We start from the raw sequence: 18,963 nt of genomic DNA, 5'->3' as shown, positions 1-18,963 counted from the left end.
TGGCTGACCGTTTAGTTTTTTTGGCTAATTGTTACCAATCTTGATTATCACACCTATTTTTGCACCTTAATAAGGCCGTATTTGGAAAGTCTTTAAAAATGAAAATGACAACAAATTATAAAAAAAAAAAAAACGGTCAGACACATATAAAAGTAATAATAATTTGTGTTGAAAAAATCTAGCTTCAAAAATTAGGGAGTAAATATTGGGTTGGTAAGAAAGTAATGAGCGAATCATAACCAATATTGTAATTTTTATTTAATTTATTATTTTAATCATTTATCAAAAATATAACGGCCTTCGTTATCTACTACTTGTCTCCATCGTTCTGGTAAAGAATGAATAGCATCGGCGAAGAAGTTCTTAGGGTTAGATTCAAAAAACTCAGCTATGTACTGTCGTAGATGGGCTTGATCATCGAACTTTTTTTCATTCAAGGCATTGCTTAGCGATCTGAACAATGCGTAATCCGTAGGTGCCAAGTCTGGAGAGTACGGTGGATGAGGTATCACTTTCCAACCTAGCTCCAATAGCTTTAGCCGAGTCACTTTTGCAATGTGTGGGCGAGCATTGTCGTGTAAGAAAAAACTTTAGCATGCTGTGGACGATTCTGACAGATTTTTTGGTTTAAATTTTCAAGCTGATTACAGTATACTGATGCGGTAACAGGCATTCCACTTGGTAGGAGTTCCCAGTGAATAATACCATGAATATCCCACCAAACGGACAGCATAACTTTTTTCGGGTGAGGCTCTGTTTTTGGTGCCTCTATTCCTTTTTCGTTTGGAGCTAGCCACTGACGTTTGCGTGTGTGATTTATATATAAAACCCATTTTTCATCTCCAGTGATAAGATGGTCCAACCAGTTGAATGTGCGGCGAAAAGACAGAAGTTGTATGCAGATATCGGCACGGCGGTTTAGTTGATCTCTATCAAGTTCGTGCGGTATCCAAACACTGTATTTGTAGTTTTTTCCCAACTCGTGTAAATGTGTTTCTATGGTGACATGAGAGCAGCCTAACTCGGTAGCAAGAGTACGACTCGTTAGCCTCGGATCTCCTTCAATTAAGGTTTTTAATTTGGCTACATCAATCTTCACCGGTCGACCAGACTTAGGTTGATCTGATAATGAAAAGTCGCCACTACGAAACCGCTGGAACCATCGTTTCGCCGTGGCCTCAGACACAACTTCAGGAGCAACACGCTGACATATATTACGCACTGCTTCGGCGGCTGAATGGCCAGACTGAAATTCATATAGTAAGCAATGCCTTACATGCACTTTTAAATCGTCCATTTTCTTCCTTATATTAGCTCGGCGACAGCTAGTGAATGGCTGACGAGAAACTGTGCGACTCGCCCTTTATATACTTTCGACCATAGAAGATTCTAGAACTCTCTCAAAAATTTTATGTGGAATTCAATCGATCGCTCATTACTTTCTTACCAACCCAATAGTTGAAAGCGTTTGTATGGAGAATTGACCGCTCCTGTTGCATCTTAACATTCTAAGGAGGAAATATGAATTCTCTTCCGCTTAATGCTATTTTCTTGTGAAGTAAATGGCCTGATGCGAGCTTGGCCACGTACGTAATATTAGTACTAAGTTTTATGCTTTTCTCCATATATTACAGTTTACTGGAACGCAGGATCCTTCATAAGCCTTTGCTACTGTTTAGGATAGCCCCTTTGTTTCCATTTTTTTAAAGAATTTATGACTGTTCTAGTCATATTTACTTTTATTCTTTTTGGAAAAGATTAGAGAAGATTTCCGCTTTACAACCAGTACCAAGATTTGGCGTAGGCACAAATTTTTACCAAAGCAACTGCCATCTGACCTTCCATCCCGAAGGGTACCAGGCCTTATTGGGACTAGTTTGGGTTCCTCACGATGTTTTCGTTCACCGAAAAGCGGCTGGTAAATATCAACTGACATTTTCGCACATAAGTTCCGAAAAACTCATTGGTACGAGCCGAGGATTGAACCCGCGGCTTGCGGATTGAAAGTCGCATGTTCTTACTGCTAGGCCACCAGCGCTTCCTTTTGGAAAAGGTAAGTAAACGCGTATAAAATAAACTACATACTTTGAATTTAAAAACATGAAAGGCCCCGGAACAGAACCTTGAGCTATTTGATTTAGGAATAGAATACGGAATGGGGCTTAAGAGATATCGGAGAGAATAATTTCCGAGGTATTTTATATTCTTGTAAGGCAGTTTGGGGTATTGATTGAATAATTTTGTTTACGCCTACTTACTTTTTGGGTAATGTTATAAATAAGGTTTTTGTATTTGTTGCCAACTAGAAATACTTAAACTTAAAGATCCCTTAGAATAGGGAAAAAGGCATTCTGTTTAGTCCGTCAGTTAGATTAGATCGTCCAAAAATACTGAACACATATTCTTCGCTTTTTCTAATTAATAAAAAAATACGAAGATATAGAGCATCAAAGTTCCGGATTGGGGGGGGATTGTGACGTCACTTCTAAGTAAAAATTGTACCTAGGCGTGACGTCACGCGAAACTTCAACGCACTGTACCGTCGTCCGTTCGTTTACGAGAAAAAAGAAAAAATATGTGTCTTTCTTTCATAACCTAATTGACGGATTGGTTAGCTTTTTTTAGTCGTCTCGCCTCATCAAAATTAATCATCTCTACTTGTACTTAGTCGCGTTGCTCATCATAACTTCAGCTACCACAGCATCTATCTAAATTATATTTGTCGATTAAAGTCGATCATTTTAGTCAATGATTAATTGATTATGGTGAGGAAATAAAGTCAGTCCAAAATAAATAAGCAAAAAATTTGACAAGTGTTATTATTGCCCTTGCAAAGGGCTATCAAAGTCGCTGCTAACTATCTTGGCCTGCCTATAATCACAGTATAAAACCAGTAATAACTCTTCTTACAAACTTCACGCCGCGCGGTGTGTCCCCCTCCCACCCCTCGCATGCGGCGAAAACATGCGAAACTGGTGATTATTGGGCTGAACAGTCGGGGCCGCGTTTGCGCGCTGTGTTGACGTGTTGAGTTCGGGAGAAAATGACGTCAGCACCGAAGACATATTTTCGTTACTGTAGTGTTTATGGGTGTATGGAAAGTTCTCAAAATGCGGAAATGTCATTCTTTAGAATTCCTAGACACCCAGAAAAGTAAGTGGTTGTTATATTTTTGCAGTGTTAGGTACATTATTGCTTACGTAAATGGCGTAAAAGTGAGATTTAAAGCTAGAATGACACATTAAAATCAATAAGGATTTATCTGTAACGACATTTAGGTAGATGCTGCGATCTATCTAGCTCGAAAGTTTGGTACCTACTTAAATATTGTGCAAACATCTATTCAAACATTTTATGTAAATATGATTTCGTCAGTATTTAAGAAACAAATACGTACTTGAATCTTTATTAGATAAAAAGGTAGAAAGAGCGTTGGTACTAGCATAGCGCCATACACAGTTACTACGAGTAGGACAGTAGCACAGGTACAACCCTGCGTGACCTTGCGCAGTAGTAACGACCGCGCCGCCGCTGCCGGAGATTAACTACTGATATATCCTTATACTGTGCTATAATCTTACCGATCGATCTTTCGAGTCGAATCGACTCCGATAGTTTCATCTACTTTCCCTACGTTGCTCTATGATTTATTGTTTTCTAGTAGCCCCATTCTGCACTCCGTTCTTTTGTTACGAGTGCAAATATATTTCCCGTTCACTAGGAACACATAAAGCGGGGACATCCCTCTGTTACTCACGTTCTGCGAGCGCCTATTGTGTTCTTATGCTCGCCTGGTACCTCGCTCCCTTGATTTCGCTGCCTTTTATTGTTGCCTTTGCAGAACGGAAACGGGGTCACTGTGCCCCCGAGGCGGGGCGAAATGAACAAGTGTGCATTAGGTAGCACACCTGCAGATGTTTTTGTCTTCATGTTTCTGTTTTACAGTTATACAATTTTCCTCCGAATTCACAATGGGAGAAAATGTGAATTCGCCTTTCTATAAGCGATTTGCTAAAAGCTGGGTTTCGTTTTTTGCGTGGCACATTTTCAGCGAAAATATCTCCGGGCGAACCAAAAAAACTGCATGTTTTTCCACCTTCGCTTTTCCATCGTGGAATATTTTTCTTTTTTTATTATTTAAGGAATTTTAGGAGGCGGCTTTTAGAGGTAACATTATTCATTAAGTAACAATCATTATTTTATCTATAATCGTTTCTTCTTGTATGTCTTTGTATTTTTACTCGTATTTGAAGAGAAAATTTGTATTGTAGTTCCTTTTTACGTTATCAAACCCAGTAACTATAACATCAAATGAGACTAGAGTCAATTGTGACAAAATGGACGCGGCACTCAAAGGGCCAATCTAATCACATTTGGCTTTGTGGGGCTCTTTGAGTGGTGGCTCTTTATCTTACAACTCAACACAATAAACAATTGTTAGAGCCCTCTGGATTAGGAGGTCGAAAGCAGTTGCTAAGGGATAAAAATTACGGGATGTGATTTCTGACGTAGAAAAGAGTAGTTGTCGAATTTGATTCCTTGTTTAGATCGAACCCCCGTGACTATGAACACCCGCGAGGCTATATAGGTTGTACGAGTATAATGAGTTCTCTTCATTGCCCAAAACAGGCTTATAAAGTCGACGTAATAAATGTACTAGTTGTTCGAAAGATTGGGTCAAATTATATTTCCTCAACCATACTTTTGATTCAACGGAATTTAATGCATAAATGAAATCTACTTTGAAAAAAGTAGTCAATTTAAAAATTCATTCTATATTTTCTATAATTTTTCAATTATTTTTAAAAGGACCTCAGGGTGGCTAGCCGAATGGCACAATCGCTCACGAAACGCTCACGAAACGAAGCGCTAGTAGATATCTATCTCTATCGCACTTGCGTATTGGCGCGACAGAGCCAGCGGCGTATCGCTTTCGTTTGGCGTCGGAGAAATGCCATTCGGCTACGGGGCCTGTTTCTTTACAAATTGGAATCTTTAAATGCTTTAGATTTGATAAAGAGCTCCTAAATGAAATCGGCAATTTCCCGGCCGGTAACAATGGTAATGTAATCGGATAACATTCCTGACCTCGAGGAGGAATGTTTTTCCTGCGCTAATCGTCTTAGAAGCTATAAATAAACATTGTTTTGGATTTTTGAAGAATGCGCCTTATTTGTTTTAAAGTCGTTTTGGTATTTAGGATGTTTGTTAATCTTTGAATTGAAGGATTTTGCTGAAGGGGAGTTAAATTTTAAGAAGAATATAGGTAGAGTTCTCATAAGTAATGCTATTTTGGACCTTCTAGGAAGGTAATTTTAATAACAATCAACGTCAGACAAAAAATAGATATTGGCTGGTATTAAAATAATAACTTTAGTTCATGTTGCTATTACTTTTATGTATGTAAGGGCCACCTGCACCAACGAAAATGGACCACCATTTTATATGGAATTTGACAGATGACAGCCCTCAGTTAAGTGGTTGGTGCAAGTGGGCCTTAGTGCTTTATTTGCAGTGAAAATTTAATGAAAATTCTGCAGTTCATACTTAATTATTAGATATTTTGTTTTCCAGCCCGGCTATTATGCTTCCAATATTATCATTTATCAACGTGGATAAAGCATCCGTCACGTTTTGGCAAGTATGTCAGTGTGAGAGTGACAGATGTCTTATCCACGTCGATGTGAGTAATAAAATTGGAAGAGTGTCCCCTATTTAATTCCTTCAGTCCCGCCCTTGTAGTGGTATTCCAATAGGCCCGGCTCCAGCTTTACATCCTCGCCATTGACTCATGAATATGCATTATTGTGTATTTTACAATATAAATCACATTACGTCTGTGGTAGGCTCGAAGGGAAGTCTTTGAAGAGAGCTCTTTTATTTTTATTAAAAAAAAACTGACTTAACTACTTGAGTATGTCCTCCTTGCGTTATCCCGGCATTCGCCACGGCTCATGGGAGCCTGGGGTCCGCTTTGATAACTAATAAAGGATATGGCCTAGGCACTAGTTTTACGAAAGCTGCTGCCGTCTGATCTCCCAACCCGAAGGGTAACTTGGCCTTATTGGGATTAATCCGGTTTCCTCATGGTGTCTTCCGTGACCAAAAAGCGACTGGCAAATATTAAGTGACAATTCGCACAAATTCCGAAGACTCATTGGTACGAGCCGGGGTTCAAACCCGCGAGTTACGGATTAAAAATCGCGCGCTTTTACCGCCAGGCCACCAGTGTTTTTTTTTTATTAGGTACTTACATGAATATGAATCGGTGCAAATCTTACTTCAGCTGATGTCTGTCATTTGTCATGAATGTCATGATTCTGTAAATTTTGCTACATTTTCCCCTAATAACGATGATCGAATATATTTTTTTCATTATTCGCTAACGCTATCATTCGGCATCTTATCAACTCGTCATTCACTTGCATTTTTTCAGAATTTTTCCTCCTTTTTATATTCAGATTTATTTTTTAAATGAAATTTATTTATTGAAATTCGTCTTAGACTTTAATCATTTAAATTTTCTTGTCAGATTGCTATCGCACCCATAAAACACGCGTTGATAATCGTATTTACCGTATTTTACTCGATTTATGTCGCAATATACGCGAAGACCGATACGACCTTCAAACCTTCAAGAAAAGAGCGTACACCCATCTTAAAGGCCGGCAACGCAGCTCCAACAACTTCTGGTGCTTCGGGTGTCCATGGGCCGCAGTGATCGCCTACCATCAGGCGACCTGTATGCTCGTTTGCCTCCTATCCCATAAAAAAAGAAGTACGAGAGTTTTATATGTAAACGATGTGGACGGAGTTATTGGTTTACTGGGCAATAAGCCGCGATATGATAATGTCATTTCACACAGGCTGGGCTCTGGAGTGTGTTTATACGTCATGTCATGTAGATACATATAGGTACTGTGATTATGCCGTTGAGAGCTGAAGAAAAATAGGTTCAAAATAATCTGGTGGTTACAAAAAATCCTAGCCTAGCCTAGATGGTGTTACACCTTTGGGGAACGCTCGGCTAGATGGCGCTAATATTAATAATTATATGACCTTTAAACACATATACCTAACAAGCTAACAATAAATATGGGCCAAATTGTCAAGACTGAGGTTCAAAAGTTTTAAGCTTGTGTCGAAAGATGGCAGTCTATGCACTATGTATGATTACACATTTTACTTCGACAGTAACTTTATATAATACTCGATCCTCTTTGCTAGTATTAAATAAGAAAACAAAATGGTTTTCATGTTAAGATTAAATAGGAGGCTTGTGCTGCGGGGCTATACTCGCAGGCTAACGTCTAAACGTTTTTCATGACACTTTTGACATTGACAAATCGAATGGTCGAATGGTGAAAAGTAATGATTCTTTGTCCAACAATTTCAATAAATTATGTCCTCACGTAGTGCTTTTATCTATGTACATAATAATTATAATACTTTCTACCGACTACTGTCCTAAAATTAGTACACAGGCCCCAATCAAGAATTTTAGCATATATAAATATAAATATTAAGTATATAGGATACATAATCAGAAGCAGATCCCCTGTCATCAGAAGCAGAACTAATCAGCTTAGAATGTTCTATTTATTTATCTAAAGATATTGGTACATACATATATGTAGTATATTTAGCGGCAATAAGCGACAATATGATAATGTCAGTTCACGCCGGCTGGGCCGCGAGGGTGTATGACGTGCGTACAAATATGCCGCCTGTCCCGGTACAGTTACCAGGATATTATGTAAAAATAGAATCAACAGAATGGCAAGGAAATTATTGGTATATTTAGCCGCAAATATATGATACTGCTGAAGCTGAAGGACTTCTTAATTGACAAGGCATTTTTTACGGTTCGTGAATTCTATAGTAAGTTTAATTTAAAATGATGAATGTGTGTTTTTTTCCTTTGACATTTTGTTTTAATTTCTTGTGTTTTTTTTATATATAAAATTATGGTTAGTATTTAAATTTATCATTATTTTTTGACTAAGTTGTTTAAGATTATTTTAATTCCTTATTTATTGTATTATTATTTTTGTATTTTTGACATATGTTGTTTATGACATTAAAGGTTTTGAATTGAATTGAATTGAACTGCCTTTTCGTGCTGGCTGAACTGCGGGGGTGTAAAATTTTGTTAAAAAGACGTAGGTTGACGAAATATAAAATTTTTGAATTGCAAAAAATCGGTAAAAACATATTTTTATTATTATTTATTTATTTATTAAAAACAAGAAGTACAACATAATGACTATGCTATGCTCCACAAAACTTGGTTAGTTGGACTGTTGAGTCGTTTCAGTCTCTTTTTATATGTATACATCTTAAGTAAAAATATACAAATTAAAATATAACTTCTAATAGGTTACTTTTGCTAGAACTTAGTTGTAGTACAAGCTGCACAAAATTGCTTCTAAAGTATCCAAAAAGTATGTTTTTAAGCGCCTTTTAAAAGTAGTTTTGTTAGATTCCATGTCTATATCTTCGGTCAAAGAGTTCAAGAGATATGGTATGGTATGCACGTAGGTAATTGTTAGATATATGTAAGAATGCATTTCATTTGTGTCTTTTTGTGCAATAAACACTTTTTTATCTTTTTTTTATATTTCTTTTTTTTATGGTATACGTTTTTTAAGTGTTCTGTCACCATAGTAATTTGACACACTGGGTATACATATTTGCCCGCGGATATTGACCTGATATTGATTTGATAACTTAATAAAAAAATTACCTGTAAAAAAAGTATACTTAGTATATCAAAGTTACATACATACAATCACGCCTGTATCCCATAAAGGGGTAGGCAGAACACATGAAACTACTAAAGCTTCAGTGCCACTCTTGGCAAATAAGAGGTTGAAAGAAAACGAAACTGTGACATTGCAGTGACAGGTTGCCAGCCTCTCGCCTACGCCACAATTCAACCCATATCCCATAGTCGCCTTCTACGACACCCACGGGAAGAAAGGACCCACGGGATCAAAGTTGTCAAATTTATTTCGTCAGCTGACTGTACCGGGACCTACTCACGTCCCCCGTTTGAGTTACGTAACGTAACTATAATAATTAAAATGTTTATACGGGATTACATTTTACCAGCAAATTCCATTAATAATGCCGCTCCATTACGAGAAATATGTTGTTTCATTACGACCAAATTAAATTTTAATATGAACGGGAACACTGTTTATGAGAATTAATTTTATCATAGATTAAATCTTGATACAATAAATTAATAAACCTTTGTAATATCGGGTGTTATTTATGGTAGCAAATTAAATTCTTTTGATTAAACACGCTCGGAGCTATTTCGAGTTACTGCTGTTGAATGTGTTGTGTATTTTCGTCGTGTTTGATACGGGGGGCGTAGCTCAGATGGTAGAGCGCTCGCTTAGCATGCGAGAGGTACGGGGATCGATACCCCGCGCCTCCAACTTTTTTTTATATTTTTTGTCTGATATGCTCATTAGTAATCAGCATTAGAAATAGATAGTGACATCTTAACTGACCGGTATTGAAAGCTATTTTTTTTAATCACTAGGCAACTGTCCTTATAGTTTCGACTACGGCTCGATTCTTCCTGTGCTTGTGAGATAATATGGATGGATTGATTTGATACTAATCTCTGTGTCAAAAGTGACGTTTTTGATTAAAGAAAAATCAAATGTGTCGCTTAACTTCAAACTTAGGTAAATCCATTGTGCTTTAAGGTTGATTATATAAAATTTATAGTATGATATGAAAGATAATAAACCTTACAGCATAAGGGATTTACCCAAGTTAGAAATTAAGCGATACAAATGGGGACGTATCTTACAGTAATGAATGAATGAATGAAATCATTTATTTCAGATGTTATAAGTCCATATATTACATTTAAATTTATAACTACATGAAATTAAATTAAAATTACATTAATAACAAAAATAAAAAAAAAAAATAGATATCATACACGAAAGAAAAAACGACAAGGCCCACTGGTGGCCGAGCCGGGAATCGAACCCGGGTCTTCAGCTTACGCGGCTAACGTCTTCACCACTAGACCACCCGCCCGCCCAGTCCAGTGGTGAAGACGTTAGCCGCGTAAGCTGAGCTGAAGGACCGGGTTCGATTCCCGGCTCGGCCACCAGTGGGCCTTGTCGTTTTTTTCTTTCGTGTATGATATCTATTTAAATTTATAATTTATATATAGTAGTGAGACCACTTCAAAAAAAGAACAAATCAAAAAATATTCAATAAAATAATTTGATTTGTTCCCTAGTTGTAAAAAAAAATAACTCAAAAACAACACAGCTAAAAAATTAAGTAAATGCACCATTTTTCAACCGGTAATCATTAAAAAATGTTTATACATTTTTTTTAATACTTTGCTCCTGAAAAAAATTAATAAGTACCACGAAGTTTTAATGCTTGGCTTGAACGTTCTTTACCACAGCTTTTGCAATTTTTGCATGTCTTGTAATGTTTACTATCATTTATAATCTATGCTTTTAACAATAGTTGTATAATGTATATGTGCCAACAATTTTTTTTACCATTTTCTTTCATGATTATTTTTCATTCGCAAAACAACAGTGGGTAAATATTATTTATCATCTTGAGGCTTTATTATGTGTTTACCATGAATAAACTATTGAATCTTGAATCTTGAATCTTGAATCTTGAATCTTATTTATTTAGGGTAAATGTAAACGAACAAACGTTCGTTGGTTGCAAACAAACTGATATGATCATAAGATTCATAAGTATTCGTACGTTCATTCAGGATTATGTGATATTGTTTTACAAGCAAATAATAGGATTTATGTGCGTAGTTTATTTTGATGAGAAATTTTATTATGTACTAGCTTTTGCCCGCGGCTTCGCTCGCGTTACACTCTGAAATTGCGTAATGCTCCTTACAAACTTCCACCCCCCCCATTCTAAGGTTAGAAAGAGACTAAAAGTAGTCTGTGTCACTCTCCATTCCTTCAATTATCTCCACTTAAAAAATCAATCAATATTTCGCTCCGTTTTGCCGTGAAAGACGGACAAACAGACACACACACTTTCCCGTTTATAATATTAGTATGGATATGGATTTACCACGTGAGGCATATTTGTGAATTGCGGTTTAGTTAATTAAAATCTATTAGAAAACAAACAAAGCGTTTCACTTCTTTAATTACTTTCTCAAACAAACGAAAAAACCAATGTAATAAGTTTCAAAAATATACGGTTTTTATATGTATAGAGTTTACTTAAAATCATTTTCACAACGGAGCTCTGTCCAAAATATTATGTATATAGTGTAGGTAGGTACTAAATACAACAGCTACATGTACTTAAAAATAATTATTTAACCTTTCATTCAATGTTATAATAAATCATTATGGTGTTATGTAACTGCAACTGCCAAAGTCACTGAACTAGTTTAGTCATCACTTGTACTGCCCGAGGCGTACGCGTAATGTCAATGCGTAAATGAAATTATAAGACCATAGTGTACTGTATTACGTCACAATAAAGTTTATGAATGGACTATTAATTGTGTAAATACTGGTTAATGCTCTTTACCAACATTTCTTTAGCGACGTTGTCGTTAGACCAGTTTAAATCTTGTATATCTATTATTATTTATTTGACCCATCATGGAACCTTGATTATGAAACTTAAAATGAACTCATGCGCAGATCCAAGGGGGGAAGGGGGTTGGGGTGGTCATGACCACGGCCATACAAATTGACCACGTGACTCGTGACATCCCTCCCGAAGTACGAAGCTAGAGCCGCCCTTGAATAAACCAGTCTATTGCATGGGTTGGAAGAAAACGACGATAGGACTAGGAGGATAGGTTAGTGGGATTGGTGTTTATTGGTAATTATTATTAATGTATGTAGTTGGTATTGTCTCATGTTTGGGCAAATGCTTCCCCTTATCTGATGGTTTGTCTGATAGCAATGATACCATGCATGTGAATATTTACCCCTTAGAGCTCAAGTTATTATAGTTACTAGTGTAATTAGAGTAGAACATGCATTGAGAATAATGTGTTTTCATTTGATATGGTTGAGTTGATAATATTCGCGACTTTCTTCAACCGGGGGCGTAGCTCAGATGGTAGAGCGCTCGCTTAGCATGCGAGAGGTACGGGGATCGATACCCCGCGCCTCCAACATTCTTTTTGAATTTTTGATGTTCTGTTTTTTTTACTGAACTATCTTGTATACAAATCTATCAACAAATAACCTATACATTTTTTTAAGAGTTCTATTGACCATTTACTTAGTAATTTTTTTTCCTTTGACAATATGATGGACATGTGCCCGTGTTTTAAGAGTTCTATTGACCGTTTACTTGCAATGTCACAATTTTCGTTTTCTTTTTTTTGCCAAGAGTTGACAATATGAAGGACAATGTAAGATTTTCCCCAACTTATGTAGTTATTTTGACATGTACCTTCCTTCATACAACTGTCATACCACTGTCAGTGTCAACATTGACATTTTCGCTAACATTTGCGTAGCTTTCATTCTATGCATCTCTCTCGTACTGATATATTGGTGCGAGCGGATATGCTACTGAGACTGCTACCAAACAGTACATAGAAATGAGTCAACAATGCCATGTCGCGAGACGAAATTGAAAGTCGAGCCAAGTACCTACATACATACCTTGACTTTTCTGTAATGGCTTCGATAATTTCGTCGTGTATATCACAGGGGGCGTAGCTCAGATGGTAGAGCGCTCGCTTAGCATGCGAGAGGTACGGGGATCGATACCCCGCGCCTCCAATCTTTTTGAATTTTTGATGTTCTGTTTTTTTACTGAACTGTCTTGAGTACAATTCTGTTAATAAACAACTTATTAAGATTTTTTTATTGACTAGGTACTTTCTATACCTTTGTCACATCTCGGACACTGGCGATCAGCACGGGTAGCATGGTCGCGCGATAGACGATAAAATATCAGGCCGTCCCTATCGCACTATTGGTAAGTGCGATAGGGACGGCCAGATGTTTTATCATTTATCGCGCGACCATAATTGCCTGCCTGATATATGAAAGAGGCCCGTTCCTAGCACACATTCTAAGCTCGTGTAGGTGAACGCGTACCATGCTTGTACGAGTGAGATATGACAGGTCGACTGTTCGCGTTTTTGACAGGCCGTAACTGTGAGGTAACCGAGAGGGGGTCGGTGGCATTTTCAGCGGGGAACGGGAGTGGCCATACTGACTGTGCCTTTGTACTAACATTTACAACTAGCACTTTTTACCGCACCATTCGCAAGAGGAAGCGGAAGCGGAGGCGGAGCGGATCAGTGGTAAAAGTGACGCGCGGGCTGTGCTTTCAGAATGTGGAAAGGTGACAACACGAAGAATTTTTCTTTAGTACTTCTTCTTCAGTCGTTCCCTCTATGCTGAGGATCGTGTCATCATATTATTCTGTTGAAGACTAGGTCCCTCCATAGGCATACTATGTCGATGGCAAACAAGTATACGGTCCGCCTGATGGAATTTCCGAATTACATTTTGTAAAATTCCTTCCGGGAAAGTAAGTACACAGCAAAAAGGAGTGTACTCGTTTGTAATGGGTGGCAACGCGCACGTGAACCTCTTTGAGTTGCAGGCGTTCATAGGTTACGGTGACCGCTTTCCATCAGGTGGACCGTAAGCTTCTTTGCCAAAGACGTAGTATAAAAAATAAAAAAAAGTACATAAATGACAGTTTCCTTGACCATTTTGAAATATGAAGAACAGCAATTTTACCCAATTTTTGTTATTTTAACATCTGTATCTTTCCTTCTTACAACTGTCTTACCACGAATAACTGGCAGTTTCAACACTGACATATTCGCTAACGACTGCGTTAATTTCATTATTTGCATATATCTTGTACTGGCACATTACTTTAGTCTGACCAAGAGGCTACAAACATAACTGAATGAGCGACCTTTGCGGACTGCGTCATGTGGTTCGAGCGTCAACAATGCCATTTGACGAGACGAAAGTTGTAAGCCGAGGTAATAGGTATGTAGTCACCTTGACTTACTGTAATGGCTTCGATAATTTCGTCGAGTACATCACGGGGGGCGTAGCTCAGATGGTAGAGCGCTCGCTTAGCATGCGAGAGGTACGGGGATCGATACCCCGCGCCTCCAACTTTTTTTTAATAAAACTAATTGCATTTTGGAGACGTAAATAATTTTCAGATGCAGAACAATTAATCGGAGACCTTTTTGCAGACATATTCGAGCCAAAGTCATCATCTTCCTTGCATTATTCCGCCATTTGCCACGGCTTGTGGGAGCCTGGGGTCCGATTAAACAACTAATCCGTAGATGAGGCGTAGGTAATCGCAAAGTTTGGACCTGTCACTATTTAACCACTATACGCCATATTTGTATCACTGTGTGTGTTCTATCTTTAAAAAAATATATGTAAATGTATTTTACATATTATTGCATATGAACAAAAAAGGATATCATGTTAAACCTTTAGTTGTATTTTTATCCCGAACTCAGATCAAACTTTGAACACTCAACCTCACTCGAACTCGCAACTTCTTCAAAACTGGCGAAACTCGGTAACCTCAGACCTCACTTCACCTCCTTTTACCTCAAAATGTAAAAGTCTAACAAGCGTTGGGTTTGCTCTCATCTTTCAAGAGATAAAGTATTCTCCGACATTTAGTATGATTTCATCGTATCGGTTGGATTCAATCGAATGGGTAGCGAGGTAGTGACTCTAAAAACCAATATAAAATAATATTTTAACAGCAAATTTAATTGTTGAAAAGATCCCATCAAAACCATCAATGTGAAATGAGAGCCAAGTTCAATAATGCATATGATAAACATTATATGCTTTGCTTTGGTTGTTGACTTCAACGGCAAAAGAAGTGAGATCAATGGTGAGTCCTGAAATTCATTTGTAATAACGTAAAATATCATTCCTTCTTATAACTTAGGATAATAATTATTGTAGCCTATGATCGGATTTGGTCAATAGGCTAGTTTCCTGCTAGTCAAATCAGCTTCTGTTTAAGAACTTTCAAAACGATTTGCTAATATGGAATTACTATGAAAAACTGAGGAGTGACGTCACGGTCAATTAATTTACTTTATATATTTCTCTTTGACTTATTAAATAGAAATCACATATGTTTTTTTAAACGTAACTACTGTCCATATTTTTCTTTTAATTATGTGGTGCTGTATTTCGTGCACTGTATAAAATAGTTTATTTTAAGTATAGGAAACTAGCCTGTTCTCATACGAGGGTTTACTGGTGTAACCCGATAAGTTGAGGAAACTGGTTTTTGAAATTCGAACTAGGTACGTGCAATTTCCACAATGTTGTTATTTCAAGAACATATTATCTCGATTTATCTGGTTTCACCAGTAAACCCTCGATATACGAATTATAGCCATCGCATGTCGCGCCTCCTTACATTGGTCGTTCGACGGTGACTCTCGTGGCTATAAGAACACCTACGAGAATGTAATATTTTCACATTTCGAACTGAGACGTTTGATACGAATACGAGTTTCTTTGTCGATTGTATTGTTACTCGTGTCGACGATTCGACGCTTCAGACGTTTTGTTATTATGTTGTAACGTTTATTGTTTGCGTTTCAAGCGAGATACGATATTAGGTAGATTTTTATCGACAATATTCGCGGATTTGATATGTCGGTGTTAAATTGGCAGTATTTTGGTTTTAAGGCGTTTATTCCGACATTAAAGCTTAAAAGCGTAAAAAATAATCGTTTGAACTACTCTAAGCCGTACCAAAAAGAAAATTTGAGCAAGGTGCTTTAAATATTAAAAAAAAAATTGAACGACTACTATTAGAACGTTTTCACATTATCCGATACGATATCGAATATAAGGACTTAGGAAGGATGTCAAAGGCAAAAATCAAAGATGGCGCTTTTAATGTAATCAATCCTACATCAGATATCGGATCGGATAATATGAAACAGCCGTAAAAAAATACGAAAAAAATTTAGAAGTAAAATAATGAGTATTACTAAGAACTAAGATTGTTACAAGTAGTTGTCCCGTTTCTTCTTATGTTTAGACCAGTGGCCCGTTTCTCGAAAGGTACAAGCCTTGTATTACAAGTGTGTTTCCACAATAACCCATACGATTTGACAGTTCGAGTACTTGTAATACAAGGCTTGTACCTTTCGAGTAACGGGCCCCAGGTACTCCATGACACCATTGCACCAATCTGTCTCCAGAACCGCTACCCTTCAACGGCCAAATCACATGTGCCAAGTCTAGATTTCATTACTTTTTAGAGATAAACAAGCAGCTCCATCGAGACTTGGCTAGTTTTTTACAAAATGTTTTTAGTGGGATTTTTACGATTACTTAACACAGTGAATGTCAACACTTGATACATCGTAAGAATTAAGAACCATATGACATTGGATTTAATGAACATGGTTAAGATATTCGCCGTTGCAAACAACCGGGGGCGTAGCTCAGATGGTAGAGCGCTCGCTTAGCATGCGAGAGGTACGGGGATCGATACCCCGCGCCTCCAACGGTTACTTTTTTTACATTTTTTCTTTGATTTTGACAAATAATGTCAGAATTTAACCTTCTAAGATTTCATAACTTGACTTATATCCTTGCTCTGGCTAATTATTATGTCAACCTTGATACATCGTAAGAATTAAGAACCATATGACATTGGATTTAATGAACATGGTTAAGATATTCGCCGTTGCAAACAACCGGGGGCGTAGCTCAGATGGTAGAGCGCTCGCTTAGCATGCGAGAGGTACGGGGATCGATACCCCGCGCCTCCAACGGTTACTTTTTTTACATTTTTTCTTTGATTTTGACAAATAATGTCAGAATTTAACCTTCTAAGATTTCATAACTTGACTTATATCCTTGCTCTGGCTAATTATTATGTCAACCTACTGCTAGCAGCAAAAACTTGGGAAAATACGCTTGAAAGCGAATTTACTATGATTTCACGAACGTTGACTGTTATTACGTATCTTGGGACGCATCTACGTACCTACTGCTAAAACATGTTGTTAAAGGAGACACCTACAGGGCACGTAATCAAATGCACAAACGCTTACGATAAATTCGTTATCTATCTCTATCGCTCTTCCGTATAGACGCTGTAGAGCCAGTTTCAATCGGCGTGTAGCGTCAACATTACAATTGTCATTTCGGCTAGGCCGGTTGGCTACTGTTTTATATTTGTCTCTTCTGCGTAGAATGATAAGTTTTGTGGGTGTCCTCACTGTCTTAACCTTGGCTCATAATTTTAACATATATATTACACCATTTTCATAATTTGGATCCCCCCAATTAGCGTAAGTTGTTAACAAAACTGCTGTCAGTTTTGTGACGACAATTAAGCATAAAATATGTCTAAAAATTTACTCTTTTCACATTCTCAATGTACATTAGCGCTTAAAGTTTATGTAACTAACACTAAAACAATATTTTTATTGAAATATCATACTTAATTGTTGTATTTATTGTCACAAAACTGACAGTGAGTTAATTTTTGTTAATAACTTACGCTAATTGGGGGGTTACAAATTCAGAAAATGCCCTACTTTCTAAACTAAATTTCATTTACATATATGTAATAATAGTTCAGCAGTTAAGATGAGATGATAGACAGGCAGAAAAAGCCGTTTAGGTCGAAATCTAAAAAATCTTTGAAAGTAGCGACCCTGAGAGGAGCGTTTTAGTTGTAAGCATCCACTCGAACGAAGCAGGAATACCGGGAATCTAACTTTGAGAAGTTTCACTTAGTTTGGAGACAAACAGGAACTTTTTCAATTTCTGTTTCTCGCACTGTTACCGCAAATGGGGCAATTCTTTTACAGATAAAAGTTAAGGTTTGAAAAAGTATTGTATTAAATGATTTGCACAGATTTTTGTGAGACTGGCTGTGACAACTGAAATGTTCATCCTATACATTTAGGTACCCCCTTATTCATAAACGTACACTAAAGTTATCAAGCCGATAAAGTTTGTTTGTCCCTTTCTATCACACCGATACATCGGAAATGGAACAAACGAACTTTATCGGCTTGATAACTTTAGAGTACGTTTATGAATAAGGGGGTGTTAGGCTTTAAGCCTTAGTCTTTGGTTATCTCGCAGAACAAATATCTTAACTTTTATAGGTTGCTTTTATAGGTAGGCTGAAAGGTTTTTATTTTTTGTTCCTGTTTGTTCAGTAGTGTTTTGATCTATACGTAAACATAAAATGATACTCGTAAGATACCGTGCTAACTCGTTAAACCATTTTTTTTAATAAATGTAATAGCATCAGTAACATGTTTCTTGATAAGAATAAATCATCACTTTTCATCTCTCCCTAAAGCCCAAGTACTTTGATATGTCGGCCATTTTTTACAGAACGTAATATAAAATGAAATCAAGCATTCGTACAAGCATATTTCTGATATATATTTCGCAAAAAGCTTATTAAGGTTTTCCTACCCAAAGAAATAAACATTTGTCACCAATAATTTACCACAGCTGCCTTCATTTTGGTAAAATTTTCAATATCATCTAGTCTCTGTTTGTCATAATAATAAGAGTATAAATCATGTCTCATCACGACGGGCTAACACCCCATTCGTCTAAAGGCGTGATGCTATGGAATTGTTGCCATTGCTTGTCAGTACTATGTGACAAAATGTGTCGCTTCCAAGTGACAGGATTTTTGTCGATTGTCAAAGGGGCCTAGGAAAACTAGGAAGCGACTGGCATTCTAACATGGTATTTGTATTAAAAATACTGGCACATCTTGTCCACTTACAACTTAATCTTATCCATTAATGTAAGAAAACTTTAAACCTCAACTTACTGCCTGAAAAAGTTATCTAATGGGACTAGGCTGCTCTGGCTGCTGCAGTTACGATTGCTAAATATTCGAATGCCATAATTTAACCAATTTAATGCAATTATC

General features: G+C 37.1%; 1 protein-coding gene and 6 non-coding genes across 7 annotated transcripts in view; all 7 read left to right on the top strand.

Moving 5' to 3' along the window:
* LOC125235751 (neurobeachin-like) overlaps positions 1-18,963 on the top strand; it is a 462,438-nt gene that overhangs the window by 29,822 nt on the left and 413,653 nt on the right.
* Trnaa-agc lies at positions 9,376-9,448 on the top strand. Its single transcript has one exon. It is a non-coding gene; the product is annotated as a tRNA-Ala (tRNA).
* Trnaa-agc lies at positions 12,097-12,169 on the top strand. Its single transcript has one exon. It is a non-coding gene; the product is annotated as a tRNA-Ala (tRNA).
* Positions 12,716-12,788, top strand: Trnaa-agc. Its single transcript has one exon. It is a non-coding gene; the product is annotated as a tRNA-Ala (tRNA).
* Trnaa-agc lies at positions 14,083-14,155 on the top strand. Its single transcript has one exon. It is a non-coding gene; the product is annotated as a tRNA-Ala (tRNA).
* Positions 16,479-16,551, top strand: Trnaa-agc. The gene has a single exon. It is a non-coding gene; the product is annotated as a tRNA-Ala (tRNA).
* Positions 16,747-16,819, top strand: Trnaa-agc. The gene has a single exon. It is a non-coding gene; the product is annotated as a tRNA-Ala (tRNA).

Source organism: Leguminivora glycinivorella, chromosome 18, assembly GCF_023078275.1.
Source record: "Leguminivora glycinivorella isolate SPB_JAAS2020 chromosome 18, LegGlyc_1.1, whole genome shotgun sequence".
In the NCBI taxonomy this organism is placed as follows: domain Eukaryota; kingdom Metazoa; phylum Arthropoda; class Insecta; order Lepidoptera; family Tortricidae; genus Leguminivora; species Leguminivora glycinivorella.
Note: the sequence above shows the minus strand (reverse complement) of the source record. Positions and strands in the feature narration are given on the sequence as shown.